Here is a 16,098-nt window from a genome sequence, read left to right as displayed (position 1 = left end):
GATGTTGTTGTAGGAAACTGAAATATGCGAATATGATATCAAACTTTAAAATCGGGGAATCCCCTAATTAAATTTTCATTATTGCGTCTAATAATATTTTTGAATCAGTGACTCCAGAACAAGTTACATCGCCATACTAGTTTTGTGGCATTTTTATTTTTAAAATATATAAAATACCTTAAACAATGATGTCCCAGTCTGATTTCTGTAAAATAGTAACATGTGATCCTACTGTCTTTGTCCACGTTTGTATTAACAAAACACGAAAAAATGGTGACCGATTTTCAACCGTTGACCACGCTGAAGATTAAACCTCTTTTGCTTCTACACGTCTTAAAACCTTAAAAAAATCTTTCACGGTATAGGCCTTATCTTGATTCTTAATTTCTTGTTAAACAAAGAAGTGTACCTTTCGTCAGACCATGCAACTGTTAAGGACGCATGCGTGTTACAAAGCAGTGTTTAATATAAAAAGGATACTCTAAATTTTCGATCGCCTTCTGCGGTCTTCTTCAGAGAATGATGGATTTTGCAAGGTTCGCAGAATTCTAATAAGTTGCATTGACGTTGTCGTTCGTTGCCCCCCTGGGGAGCAACTAGCGATGCGTAAACCCTTGGGAAGGGCGCTCTTTCGTTTATAGTGTTTTTGTCGAGGAAAGAATGTAAAGACTCCAGAAACAGTCTTTTGTTCTTGCTGCTTACACCTGTTTCAAGAATTTCGGCGTAACTTGGATGTATGTCGTGGCCGATTTCTGCATGATGTTTAATCGCGGAGTTGATATTTCCGTTTGTTCCGGGCTTGTGTTCGGCTCCTCGCGATTTCCAGCTTCTTTTGCTTTCCCTGTCATGAACTAATTTAAATTCGAAACTATTCAAAAGCCTGAAAAGCTAATCAGAACTAACTATTGTTAACTGCATTGGTGTGACCGCAAAGACGACCGAAAGCACTAACTATAGTTAGGTATGACGTCACGTAACTTGAGACTAACTATAGTTAAACTTTAGTTACGTCGTAGATGTGACCGCTGCCAGTGACATGACAAACGCGAATTTGCACGTTTTCTGTTTATTTATTTATAAGAAACAAGGTGCTTTTAGTAACACTGAATTTTAGAAGAATTTTCAAAAGTCAGAGCTAAGCGACAGTGAAAGTTAAGCTACACTGGAAGGCCTCCTAAGAGAAAAAAAAAAAAATCGTGAATTCTCCACATGCGAAATACAAATCATTAAATGAAGCTTATATGCAAATTTGTAGTGAATACCCAGAACGCTATACGGTATTGTCTTTTAGCTTTAAGCTTTGACCCGACAACGTTTATTGAAATAGCTGTATAAAAAGTTAGGGATTTCACAAGTTTAGATATATACGAAAAGGTATGAAGATCTGTCATTTAGGTTTTTAAAAGGGCCTTTAATTAAAATACTTCGACCAGATGCAATCTATGGCAGTATTATTTTAATTTATTAAGCGCTACATGAAAATGATAAGAAAACGTCGTGTTCTATATCTATTCCAAGTCTTTCAGGTATATATGAAAGGGGTATACAATTTCTTTTAGAATGGTATATAAAAGGGTAAGGAGTTAGAGCTTTGGGCGGAGCCTCCCCGTATAAAACCTTTTTGAGTGCACCCCCCCCCCCCCGGGCTTGCTGTGTTTTATCATTTATCCTAATTCAGTGCGTTACTGAACTAAACCCTAGTCCTGTCGCCCGCGCCCCTTCTCTGGGGGGTTAGGACGAGAGGACGGCTGACATTTAAGACTAAACTAGACCCAAGACAACGGTTTCGTCACCTGTTTTGCACATGATAGCAGAGTGGCGCAGTGGAAGCGTGCTGGGCCCATAACCCAGAGGTCCGAGGATCAAAACCTCGCTCTGCTAACATTAACTTTTTTTCGATTATTTATTCCAGGCCTACAGAATTGAATTCTAAAATCTTGTATTGGATAAGTTTTTATTCTGCGATATTCCCCGGCAAACAAGAAAACGATGGAGTGATATTGTCAGGCAAGTAACACTGGACGTTGTTGTAAAGTAGATATCGCAAAGGAGTTCATGCAATGTTTACTTACGAGAGGGTTTAATGCGAGTCAAAATGTATTATTTACTTCTGTAAGCCAAACAAACATTTCGCGGGTTTGCGCGGGACCATTCGGGACTGCACCCGGTCTAATACTGGAGAAAATATTGGAGCGGTAATGGAGTCATCTGAATAGTTGATTTTAGTCAATAGACATCGGCTGACTTACTTAATTGTGTATTAATTGAATTTATTAAACAACTTATTTAGTAGAAAGTTGATTATTTAATTTGCTCATACTTTTATTTAGTTTTAATTTTTTCCTGGCCTTTTAAAAAGCTCAAGGAAAAACAAATGGGAACTGATTTATAAAAATCCCATCCGGATTATTCACTTTACTATGAATAGCTTCTTTGTATACCACTGTTTGACATTTTAAATAAATAGTCTGGCTGTTATAATACTGAATCTGTTTCATAGCCCAGTTGGTACAACTCCGCAACGAACCGAACTAGTCTCGGATCCTCAGAATTCCAGCCTCTACTATAAATCGATATTTCGGTCAACAGTTCACTAATCTACAGAAAAGCCTTGGTTTTTACAAGCGACCTGAATTACGCACAAAAAATTCAGCCAAATTTAGCGCAGGTATACTAAAATTAGTAGATATGCACAGAATAAAAAGGTTTTTAATTCAAGTTTTTAATTGTCCAACTTAATAAGGCGCGTTTGCGGCTTCTCTCCAGCTTTCGACGATTATCGAAATTAGCAATTGTTCTTATCAAACTCCACAGTTGATGTCTTTAAAATATGATATTTGACATAAAGGAAAAATAGAGCTCGTGGAGTTTAAACTATTCAGCCTTTAGGACATCAGTTCAAGATGGTTTTATAATTATCTTTTTACTTTCAGTGCAGCTGGTGTAGAATCAGCCAATCACAATCTTCTTCCCAAGAAACCTTTCAAATGCAAAATTATGAATAACCAATCAGAAATCGTTCCCTGATCACGAGATTTGGCAATTACGTTTGTGCATTTGGACCCCGTTCTGCAACCTTGAGACTGCATTTGGCATATCATATTGGGCACAGAAAATATTATTTTGATCAGGGCTATAAATTTCACTGTACGTTGGTGGCGTTTGAACTATAGTTTACCATCAGGGCTTCTTATCCAGGTCACAGTATTTGAGGTATGAATTTTTATTTTTTCCAAGCTTAGCCAAACGTTTATTTCTACAACCAGATGTTAATGCGCAAAGTACAGGAACATTTTGAAATACTTTCCATAGAAATTTTTGCACGCAAGTTATTTAAATGTTTAGTTTGCTTTCGTATCTTTTGAGTTAAGTTTACTTTCAAAGTTCACATTAGGTTAGAACATATTTTAGTGCATCGAAGCAGGGAAAATACGTTTTTGGTATAAACATGTACAGCTAAGGAAAGTTGGTGAAAAACTGAACGGAACTCAAAACTAAACTTCTCTCACGATTGAATATCAGTCTTCGGTTCCATTATAAAAACCTTGTCACAACTCGTACAAATTTCAATAAATAGTCATAAAATCGGCGTCTTTCTTGAAAATGTCAACCATCCACAAGAGCTTGAAGTGAAGTCTGCTCTGCATTTAATTTTGCAAATGTTTCGTCTTGAATGGCCGTCTGTCTAGAAAAGTTCCGTTTTAACACGTCTTTTGTGGACTCATGGAAAGATACGACATTTATTTCCTTGAATAAATTGTTTCCATAAAGAGAAACTTATATTTCTGTCTTGGTTCAACAGTATACTGATAAAAACACAAAGAATAAAAAAGAATAGGAAAACAAAACAGAACAAAATTAAACTTTCGTACGGGGCCGCGTATCGACCGGGTGCTGCTCATAAGTTTTGATGCTTACGTTCTTGTTTTATAATTGATGAATGAATGATGAATGATATAGGTGCTTATATAGCGCATTTACAAAGCTCAATGCGCTTCACAATTAGAATTAGAATTATGAGATGAGATCGGACATCAGCATATAAGGCGCCTATGGCAGCCGCTATCCGTCCATGTGTATGATCTCACCCCACCATCCAACCCATGGAAATAGAACAGACCACAACACCGGGAACTTTATGCCCTACTCTTTGCGATGAGTGTGTGGGTTCTTTAACGTCCCCTGCTGATTATAACACTGAAGATGCAGGAGACGGGGCCTACGGTTTATCGTCCTTATCCGAGAAGACTAGAATGTCTAACCATTTGCAGATGAATACAAAGGCAGCATTCTCCTCAGTATTAAGACCCTGAGTGTTGGTCCGGTCTGGGAGTCGAACCCGAGACCTCCCGCACGGCAGTCCGGTGCTCTACCACTGAGCCAACCGGTCGGCGGTAATTAATTGAAGGTAAATTATGCTGAGGCATTATTTTGAAGACTATTATAAATGGTAAAAAAGACATCCATTTAAAAGCTCTTGAATTTAACAACATCGCAAAAAAAAAAACAGTTATGAGACTAGCATATGTTTTTTCTCAATGAATATTCAAAACTGAACGGTTTGTCCAATTTAACACACGCATCTATATCGGTTAGGCAGGGAAATTATGTTCATTCCGTATAACCCTGGTTTTTGCACCTCCGCTTATACAAGTTAGTAAGCTTTGTTTTTCTTTCTTTTTTTTTTGGGGGGGGGGGGGGTCGCTTCTGTATCATGGTCATGGATTCAATTCATCGCAAACGATCACTTTGCGGATGTTTCTCAAGTTTGATTCGTGTATTTTCTCGGGGACAACGGTTGTTCTTCCTCTTCAAAATAATGAACCTAAAACAACAAGGCATAGCTATAAGATGTGGGATATACTATTCCAAAGGATACCGTCGCGGACTGGCAATGCCCGGGGGAAAACTCTCATAGGAAAGGGACGGGGATGCTTGCGGGAAAACTTGAAAGGCGACCAATACGGCCGGGGCTCGAGCTTTTCTGGTCCCCTAAAAGATACCATTTTATCACGCGTGATCGGTTTAAACCGCCAACACAGTATGACGGTGTGTTTCATTTCATCACGTGCAATCCAAAACGAGACCTCGACTGCTAAAAATATTGGCGCTCTGTCCTGAATGCCCTACGTGGGACCAAAATCCGCATCTAACATTCCTTTTTGTTATTCAGGAAAACAATGACTCAAGTGAAGTTGATGTTGCTAATTGTAAGTATCACAACAATTCAGGTCGCTTGTCTTGCGTTATGTTTTAGTCTTCGTACAATTTATCTTTCAGGGCGGAAAGACTCATAATTCTTATATACTGAACTGAAACTCCTTGCACGGAATCACCGGATCCAGAGGTGTTCAAGAGGGATAGGGTGGGACGAGGGGTAGGGGGTGGTAGAGGAGTAGGCTGAAGTGAAGATTTGTCAGGCGAGGTGAACTGAGCTCTTTCTTTTTCCGATACAAGGGCCTTATACATTTAGCCAAACAGAATAAGAGGTGAAGGGGGTGTGGGGTGGTTATGGTCACATTACTACATCTGCCACTGTATTCGATGTATTCATAGTAAAAGTGGAGAGGGAGCGGTAATAATCTAAAGGCAATTTCTGATATGAAACTCAAGGGCTTATACTGGCACTGTATAATTGTAATAATACTAAATCACTTCATTTTTTTTAATAAGTTCATTGGCGCCGTTTCCCTTGACATGGCATTTACTCACGAACCAGGAAGAAGTCAGCATCATCAAGGACATGGAGGTGAAAAGGACCCGGGGGGACTCCCATATGAAAGAGACGGGATGCTCGTCGTCTCGCTTAGGGGTATAAATTTCGGACTTTAGGTCTCGCTTAGGGTGTTTCGGGCAAAATGGCAATATTTTTAGCCGTCAGTTCTCGTTTCGGGTTGAAAGAAATATACAAATATAAATTCTCTTTTCTGAATTTTGGTATCTTTTAGAGGTCTAAAAAAAAGCTTGAGTCACGCCCAGATCGGTCCCTTTTAGGGGTTATTTTCAAAATTTCCGACGAGCATCCCCTTCCCTTACATACTGACTCGTCCCCAGTCGTCTTCATATAGCACGCGGCAAAAGGAGAAGCACGCGCGCGAGGTGGGGGAACAGGGGATGCCTATCCATCTCCCCTTGCGCTCCCTTTCTCGGTACCCATCTCTCTCTCCGCTGTATCTTTGCCGCGTGCTATATGAAGACGACTGGGGATGATTCAGCCTTTCATATGGGAGTCCCCCCGGGGGAGAAGGAAGTGTTATTGATGTGATATTTCTTAGTTTAATATTATTCAAGTGATTATTACAATGTGCTACGAAGCTACCTTCTACAACCGATAATTACAATCCAAAACAAACCTCCTTATTGAACACGAGCTTTTGACAATTATCTAAAAGCTAAAGATCTGAGATGACTATTTCAATAAAACAAATTCACACAAAAAGTAAACTCTTCCATGACCAATATCCATTGTTGGCCGGTGCATGGCCAAGTTAATTTCATAGGCTACAGCTTTACTTTGTGGCACTGTTTGGTAATTGTTATGCTGTTACGATTTTCAGGCAGGGTTCGAATTAGCACGTCGCGATGACTTTGCAGTTAGCCAAAAGTCATCGACCGACATTTGTGTATTTGGTGAAGATTAGTAGTGTGTTGTTAGCATTGTAAAAGCATAGCATTAGTATGCATAGTATTAATATAACTGTCAGCATTGCATTACTATTATATACAACGGCATTAGTATTAGGCTAAACGTTAGCCTAGCATTAATAATTACATCGGCATAAGTAATAGTTCAGTTATCAGAATTCTGTCAGTGTTGTATTAGTATTTGCCAAAGCATGGAAAGCATAAGCACTAAATATTGGCGTTTGGACTGGCATTACAGCATTAGTAACAGTATTTTTTGTATTACCGTTAATATTGTATAAGCATTATCATTAGCATTCACGTTAACATTTATAGTATTAGCATTGTCGATGTCTTAGTAATATAATTTTAGTATTACTATAAGCGTCAGTATTATTTAAGTATTACAAAAATGTTAGTTTTCAATGATATTTATTACTATTCTATATAGTCAGTATATTACAGCACACATTACAACTGGAATCAGCACGAAATAGCAGCAAATCTTTCTTCGTAAGAATCAATTTTTACTGTATCAGCAGTATTAATTCTATTGTCAATTGCATTGATTTTAATTGCACAAACTTTTACAGTATTTTGTTATTGTTTATTGTATAGGAATTAACTGATTAATGTTGCATTTGTTTTTTTTTTCAATTACATTCTGCTTATAAAATGCTTTTTTGTTAGTATTATATCAGCATTAAAGCATAAGAAGTTTAATATAAATAAAAAAAGCCGCCAGCGTTTACACAGCAGTTTAGTGTTAGTCATCGTGGTATTTATTCATGTTCTTTGAAAATTAGACTGCACTTAGTCCTAGCACCTATAGGCATTGTTATTAGCATTAGCATTTAATATTGCTTCATATTCACAATCGTAAGCGTATTAATATGAGTATTATAGTTTGGACTGACACCTACATAAGTAACAATATTAAATTAAAATATCAAGTTGGCAAGCGGTATCAACATGGTTTTAGATCAGCACCATTATTGGTATGGTTAGTATTTATATTGTCAGAAGGGTATATAATATTTGTACTGGTATTAGCATTAACATTAGCTTTGACATTAGCTTTACATCATCAATCAATCAATTGATCGATCGATCAATTAATCAATCAATCAATAAATAAATCAATCTATTACATCTTCTATATTTATCTTTAGGTATTAGCATTAGCATTAGCATAAGTATTAGTATTAGGATTAGGATGTGCATGTGCACTATGATAAGCATTAGCATCAGGTCCATTAGCATTAGCATGCATGTGCATGTGTATTAGTATTAGCATGTGCATGCGCACTATGTGCATAAGCATAAGCATGTGCATGTGCATTAGTATTAGCATTAGTATTAGAATGTGCATGTGCATGTGCACTATGTGCATAAACATTAGCATTAGCATGTGCAAGTGCATTAGTATAAGCATTAGCATATCATGTGCGTTTGTATTAGCATTAGCATATGCATGTGCGTTTGTATTAGCATAAGAATTGCCATTAGCATGTGCATGTGCATTAGTATAAGCATAACGAATAAGTATTAGCGATAGCGTTAACATTAGCATAAGCATTAGCATGTGCATGAGCACAAGTATTAGCATTAGAAATAAGTATTAGCGATAGCTTGAGATAGCGTTAACATTAGCAACTGCATTAACCATTACTTAGAATAGGTATTAGCATTAAGCATTAGCATAGTATGAGCATTATATTAAGCATTAGCATTAGCATTATCATGAGCATTAACACAAGAGAAGATGAGATAGCACGAGCACCAGTATTGGCATTGGCATTTTTGGTATTCGTATTAGCATGAAGCATTAGCATGATTAGCATTAGCAATTAACACGAGCACTAGCGTTAATGGATTATTACTATTAGCATGAATATCAGTATCAACATGAGCATTAGTATAAGAGCATTAGCATTTAAGCATTAAAATTGGCACATTGTATAAGCAATAGCGTATAGTATTAGCATTAGTATTATCATTAGCAGTAGCACGGGGTGTTTTAGTGCGAAGAATTTCAACAAGGTTCATTTTGCGGTACATATTTAAATTTTGTGTTAGCTAAACGGCGCAAAGCATAGAAGTTTAACTGTTAGTAACAAAGCATAAGAATTTAACTGTTAGAAACGATGAGAATGTCAATAATCAGTGTACTGTTAAACTAAATATCAGAATTTCTAATTCATACTACAATTTATTATTGTTAGTAGTGACGAGACAATTTGTATTAGCAATTAGTATAAGTATTAGCATTATTTTTTAGTGTTAAGTGTTAACGACATTGTTGGTATAAATATCCTTGAATTATCTATTTTGTTGTTAAATATTGTTAGCTTTGTTATTGGCGTTAGCATTGCAAATAAATTTCATAACAATTTTTTTAAAAGCCGTTCAAAGAAATCCAGAAAATTTGTTATGAGCATTTCTCAGTACTGCTATGAGCATCAGCATTAGCATTAGCATGGTATACTATCAGTTTATTACTGTATTAGCATTTTAGGAAAAATATATGTGATAGGACTTCGTGCGGTTCAATTTGATAAATTTGAGAAGAGACTAGAAGTGGAAAGTTAAGTCTGTCGGACGGTGTCCTTAGAATCAAGTAGTAAGGAGGCAAAGCTACTCCTTGTTAGTCTATAGCAAGCTACCTGTGGCATACTAGACAGGTCGGTGTCCTAACAATCTGCTGGTACCCATTTATGTTTATGGCTGGAGAAATATGTGAGTGATGTGTCTTGCCTCAGTTTAAGCAGAATAAGTTATTAGGATTTATTAGTGCCACTGGCATCAGCATCTGTGTTTATATTAGTATTAGTATGAATATTAGTATCATAGTACAACATTATGTGCACCTATGTCATCATTAGCAAGACGAGTGATTGGGCGTTATATAATATTAGTAGTATTACATGCATTATTGTTATCAAATGTAAGTGTCGACCAGTACTGATAAACTGAATATTTTAGAGCTTATTTGCAGCATTATCATTAGCAGTACATAAAGCAGCAATTAGTTTTAGTTATGTTAAATATATCTTTTGGGTTGCTTGATAAATGAGTATCAGCCAGGAATAGTGAGAATACAAGCAATGAGCATTAGTACATATGTTTTGCATTTCATTAAGACTGCTAAGTGGATGTAGATTGTAATTTGCTTGTTTTGAAGTGTTTGGTATTTTAACTGAATTATCACCTAGTAGTTTTACGAAATGCGTGAGTGTTTTAGAATCTGTTGTGTTGTTAAATCATTAGTGGCAGTGAAGTATCTGAAGTGATGTTTACGTGAATGACGGAATGGGCAGGATGTCCGCTAGTGAAACTTATGTCTTCTTGTTTACAGATGCAATTATTAATATCCAAGTTATATTTTGGCCTTAGCATGTGCACGAAGAGATCCTATTGTGTACCGAGAATGAATGGCAATGATTGGTTAGATACTGACAGGCCATTAGTTGATTGATTGACGTGGCTTTTGAAATTAGTTCCGTCACCCAGGAATAAGTACCTTTGCGATAAGGAATAAAGGCGTGGCAAGGGATGTATGTGAAAAGGAGTAAGTGTCTGATAAGTGTTTGATAAGGAATTAATAAAGTGCGGTAAATCAAATATTAGTGACGAGACATGTTTATTATTGTGATGTTAAGATTCTGATTTTACAGCATGTAATTGTTACTGATTAATCCAGCTTGAAGGTCTGTCATGTATGATCAGGCAATGTGATTAAATATTAGCTTGTTACTGAAGGAAATATTTATCTACGATATTTTTATCGATGTATATTTTGTGAACATAACCATGTTGCCTCATAATGAGGCCCAATTATAAGCAGATAAAAGTGGTGCAATTCTACGATGAAACCTCTCAATAACCAAACTATGCATGGTAAACTAAGAAATGGGTGTGGCTTCAAGCCATTACTGCGCCCCCCCCAAAATAGGGCCCCCCCCCCCCCCCCCCCGGGCTTCAAGCCATCTGCCACATGTTTTTACAAGTAAGTGGAGACTTCCAGGTGTTGAAAATACGCGAATACCTGAGTAAGCTCTTGTACTTCCAAGATCAGCGTTGAAATGAGATGATCAGATGCTTTAAATGGGTTGGATCTGACACTCCGATCTTAGTGTTGTCCAATCATACTTAGCGTACTAGGGCCGTGGACTTCCTGCAATCGAATTATGAAACAAATATAGGACCTTTAATATTTGCAGTCTTGTTACCGGTTTGTTGTTTGAAATAATTAGTTTGTTCATTCGATTTGTTTGAATTCTGTTGTTCCATTGACAGAAAATATTTAACCTTCTTAAACGAGAAAACGATACCTTTTTGAATCAATACGAAACCCGTTCTGCACAGAAACAAGCTTTATACCTGTCTTGTCGTATTTGTTAACAATAATTTCTAGCTTCCTTTTTGAAATCACTGGTGTTGCTAAAAGCGATATATAGCTCAACAGTCGTATCTCTTATTCTATAGCCGGAATTTTCTTTCTCATATCAATTAAAGGTAATGGGCGTTTTTGGCTTTGAATAACGTTTCAGTTCTCTTAATTACACCAATACTATCGAGATGAAAGAAATGTCATGATCCATTGTAACTTTCATGTCAGCAGAAACAGAACTTCTTATTGCTTCAAAACAACGAAAAGACTTTAAAGCTACAATATAAACTGCTCAAATCATGAACCAGCTATTCGTGAAAGTTTTTGTTTACGATTAATTCTTCTGTTGTTATCACTCACCTGTTGATGAACGCGATGCAAAACCAAACATAGTCACTGGCTTTTGATAATTCACCTGCCGTTGGCTTTTACGCCCAGTTGACTGCTAACAAACTTTCATGGCCTTTTGAATTCTCACCAACCGTCATCCATTGTTATTCTTCTCGTTGTTTAGACGAAAGTTTCTTTTTCTTACTTCCATTTTTTCAATCGTTTCAAGGCACACTGAGATTGTCTATGGGGCTCATTTTGCCCTAGGGCGGCATCATACATATGGCAACTGTTTCATTTTTGGAGGGCGTCCGCTCTAAGTTTTTCACATCTGGTAGCTGGTAGGTTTTCAAATTGCTCAACCCACAGATAGCTGGGCGTGTTGAATTATGCTCTTTCTGAGAGTGTTAGACACCTCATAATACTGCTGGACGTTCTCACTTGTAAACTGTCTTCGGAGGAATGGTCTCTCGCCTACGATATCCTCTACTTCTGTTCCTGTTCGTCATAATGGCCGATACTTTGGCATTCTGTTCGTAAAAAAAAGAGATTTGTATATCACTTATCGGAACTGATGTGTTATGATAAATACAAACGTCAAAGATGCGAAAATATCGTTTTTTACTGACCTGGTTTTAGTGTGATATCGGTGACCCTGTTGACACCGCGTGGACGCTTGGTGACAGTTTAAGCGACTAATGTCAGCTCCGTTTACGCAACAGATATCAATAGCTCACTAAGGATGAAATCATTGTTGATGCTCATTGAATACCGTCTTTTCATTGGCTAGAAGGTGTATTTGTTGATGTAATAATCAATTCATGCGTGATTGTGCGGATGACTGCTTGAAGTGCAGTCAAGACAAATATAGCAGGTTGCTATGGGTTTTATTTACCCCGATATTCATAGTACCAGTTTTTGCTAAGTGGTCGTGTCATAGATGTACAGTGAAAAGTTTTAAGGTCTGCCAAGCGTTGGACATCTGATAATAAAGAAATCGGATAGCGTTTATTGCCGTTTAATTCTTCTGTTATTGGAAACTAGCTAACTCGCGAGTCCAGCATAGTTTAGCTGTTTTCTAACTGGTAGAGTTCGCCAGCGGGTCTTGTATGTAACATATACACAAGCAAATAATAATCTAGACGAAATAATTAACTATCTACAAGGCGAAAAAATTAATAACAAAATTTCCATTGTCTGATAATACCAACTTTATCCATTCCACATTTAGATAAAAAAAATCTCGGTTTATCGACACATTTGTATTCTTAAAATCTGATTTAAAATTACACAATTAATCTTTTTAGCTGCAGCGACCCGTGTAAATGTTCAAGAGCCGTGACACATCGCCCACTTCAGTTCAACTTATTTGCAAATCTGCGCTCACCCAGAAAAGTGTAAACATTTGCTTTGGTAAGGCCATTTTATTTTTAAAGATAGCGAAAACGATTGTTTCTTTGAGTTTGACAAAAATGTGACCATTTAGATACTGCCTCCAACACTTTGGAAGACCTTGTGAATTTAAACGAGTGAATTTTAACGCATCATCCCGGTTTTAAGGCCCTGTCAACTCCAAGCTGGATCGAAAAATTGATTCTCCTAACTTATTTTCATACGTTTTCTTAGTTTTAGTTCGGAGAATTCAGTGGTACATCAAGAAAGTACTCTTACGTTGACGGCTTGTTTTGTTCTTGACACCTGTATATTTGGCCTTTTATTTTATATATGGCAAATTGGTGCACGATGATCTGTTTGGCGCGATCACTAAGCGGTCTGAATTTTGCCCTCTAAGACGAACCACTCAGGAATTAGTTAACCTAAAGGAAAAAAAATATAGTTTGCTATTAAGTAGGTTTTCTTTTTTATATCATCCCTGGTGGGTCGAATTTGTTTAAACTTTCACAAAACTGGCCCAAGAAATGAAAGTATATGCTTAGCTTTAGCGCGCGCCTTTACCGAGCATGGGATACATTAAAGGAACTCAGTCACCGTCCTCATGAAACTGGCAGCAAGTCAGTCGCCGCCCGCGCCATCCATGGTTTTTTCGGGTGTCCTGTGTTTCCTCTACACATGAGGTCCTTCAATGGGTATCAGTGCTATCGTGACAATGCTGACCATGTCCCTTTAAATATACCATGATTATAATAATTCCTGTGTTGGGAAAAGTGGGAATAAAACGGAGTCGAAAAATTTCTAACCACACCCCACTTTAATAACTGCTATGTACTGTGGGGAGAAATTTCACTTTCGTCATTCGTAAGAATTAAACTTCTAAAGAAAAGCCGTTGTTCTTTTCGTTTCAGTCTTGAAAAGAAATATTTTAGGAGTCAATCGTCTCTTCCAAAAACTCAGGAAAGTGACAGCGAACAATCTGTTAAAACTCGTTTAAAACTCATTTCAATACAATAGTATTAATAGTTTTAATGGTGATTAATTGACTTTGGAGTTGCTGAAACTATATATCTATATAATACGTTGATATCCAAGTGTTCGAACCAATATTGTCCAGTTCCAAGAAATTGGTCGTTTTTCGCCATCTTTAGTAATAAAATAGCGTTAAGAAAACAAACAAATGTTTGCACCTTTCTGGTTGAGCGCAGATTTGCAAATAAGTTAAAATTGGAGTGGGCGATACGTCACGGTTCTTGAACATCTTTTACGGTCACCTAAAAGATATTTTATATTGCATTCTTTTGGGTCAAATTTTCAAAAAAAATATATATGACACCTCCGTTTGTAATAGACTATGTTAAACTCAACTTGGAGAGTTATTACAAGCCCTCCCAGGTGAAAGTTTTACCTCTCTGGTCGTTGTAGATTTAAAAAAATTCCCTGGTGAGCTTTATTTTCCCCTTGTGTTAAATGTAAACTACCTTGTGGGAGGCGCCACCCGCGGGAAACAATTCCAGTAGCCGTAAAAATAAAGATGTATATGTTTCTCAAACGTGTTCCAGTCGCCTGTAGCGAACCGCTTGAAGAGTGTACGTTCATGGTTGGTAGAGTTTTGAGCGGGGTGGGGGAAAGGGGGAATTTTAGATATTGGACAACCTTTTATTCCTCTGTAGGGGGACTTTTTTATTTTACTATATTATAATTATTTATTTTTGTGGCCACCGCATTTTTTGTGGTTAGAAAATAAAAAACATCTCAACTGTGATGAGTTTCTCTGCCACTGCAAACTTTGTTTCAAATTAATTGCTAGCAAAAATCCAGGCTTCACTGAACCAGGTCTCCTTTAGATGGGTGTTATGACTGAACGGAAGAGACTATTGTAGAACTGAGGGCCTCTTCACATGAGCCCGTTTCGGGCTCCGGCGGAGCCGTCTGTTCGGATTGCCCGTGCGGGGTCACCCATGGCGACACATTGATCCTCGGCTGCCCTCTCTGGTGGGTGGCAGCATCCCGCGGGCTATGCGCCGCCCGGGCTGGGTGTTCAGCGGCCCCGCGGTCTCGGTCGCCGAGATGCCGGGCCTCTCCATCATGGGAGCGAGCCGGATCTGGTCTGGGCGCCCGGTCAACCGGGATGTGGAGGCCCTGAATGAACCTAACCGTTAGTACCTGACAACGGAAATTTTGTTATTAATATTTTCCATATAGACAATTATTTCGCCTGGATTATATTTGTTTGTGTATCGGTTACATCTACAACCCCCCTCGAGGACTCTACCATGTCTACCCGTAAACTGAAATATCTCAACTATATACGCTGAACTTGGCCTTGGCATGAAACAACAGCGGGAATTCGTTTGCGTTCACAGGATACTCCAAACTCGGCCTGACTGAAATAGATTTGAGAGCGGGTCAAACTACCTGTTACGTTGTTCCCTTTAAATGATTGTCATAGCGATTTAGCTGGTTAAAAAAACTAAAAGTAAAACATTGCAGGTATAACCTTGCTGTTATTGATTGGGAAACTACTACTAAAATTGATACCCAAGAAGAAAAAATCTTGCATTGGGTAAAATTGTGTTGCTACACTTTTAATATAGGCTAAATTAGGGCCTCTTCACATGAGCCCGGTTTACGGGCTGTCTCAGTTACCAGGACGGATTTTGACGTCTGTTCATATGGAAAATTTTAGCCCGGTTGACGGGGATAAAATTCAAGAAACAAAGCCAAAATGGCGACACATAAAGTTGCATCTTTCGCGACTATCGTAGCTTTATTGACCCTTGTAACTTTATTAATAAAGCTAATTCGCATATTTCTGAAGTGGAAATAGATACCAAGGCAAAATTAAGCCATTTTGACCACCCAGTTACGAAAGGGAAGCTATTTTCTCAAAAAAGTTGCGTCCCGGCGACCGGGCTGGAGTGTTCATATGGGAAAATATTCTTCCCGGTTGCCGAGTCTCGGTTGCAGAAACCGAGATATCGGTACCTCCCACCTCTCATATGAACACTCCAAAATTTTACAAAAAAATAGAGTGAGCCGAGATCTTGGTAACTGGGCAGCCCGGTCAACCGGATCATGTGAAACCTTAACCGCATCTTAACGTTGTCACATAAAACTGGTCACTCTTTCAGCACAATTATCTCGATTTTCTCTTTCTTTTGCCGCATTTCCTCAATGATTCTCTGCTGGGACATCAGTCTCCTCTTGTCCCTTTTTTCCCCTTTCTTTGACATGTTCTCGGGGGTTCGTGTGATCTCAGATGTGAGATTGGATGGGGAAAAGATATAATTTTATTTCTAAGTTTATTTGTACAATGATAAGCGCCGCTATTTCAGCATAAGAGCTCATAAGAATCT

General features: G+C 37.9%; 2 long non-coding RNA genes and 1 other non-coding gene across 3 annotated transcripts; 2 read left to right on the top strand and 1 right to left on the bottom strand.

Moving 5' to 3' along the window:
* Positions 1-1,809: 1,809 nt before the first annotated feature.
* On the top strand, positions 1,810-1,881 carry Trnam-cau (transfer RNA methionine (anticodon CAU)). The gene has a single exon. It is a non-coding gene; the product is annotated as a tRNA-Met (tRNA).
* A 1,195-nt stretch (positions 1,882-3,076) lies between these two features.
* LOC144636617 (uncharacterized) lies at positions 3,077-5,742 on the top strand. Its single transcript, XR_013567570.1, has 3 exons — positions 3,077-3,213; positions 5,174-5,210; positions 5,674-5,742. It is a non-coding gene; the product is annotated as an uncharacterized LOC144636617 (long non-coding RNA).
* A 4,845-nt stretch (positions 5,743-10,587) lies between these two features.
* On the bottom strand, positions 10,588-12,080 carry LOC144635436 (uncharacterized). The gene is made up of 3 exons (XR_013567362.1): positions 11,977-12,080; positions 11,378-11,877; positions 10,588-10,801 (listed from the first exon to the last, which is right to left on the bottom strand). It is a non-coding gene; the product is annotated as an uncharacterized LOC144635436 (long non-coding RNA).
* Between the last annotated feature and the right edge of the window lie 4,018 nt (positions 12,081-16,098).

This window comes from Oculina patagonica, chromosome 13 (genome assembly GCF_052425735.1).
Source record: "Oculina patagonica isolate OP01 chromosome 13, crgOcupat, whole genome shotgun sequence".
Classification (NCBI taxonomy): domain Eukaryota; kingdom Metazoa; phylum Cnidaria; class Anthozoa; order Scleractinia; family Oculinidae; genus Oculina; species Oculina patagonica.
Note: the sequence above shows the minus strand (reverse complement) of the source record. Positions and strands in the feature narration are given on the sequence as shown.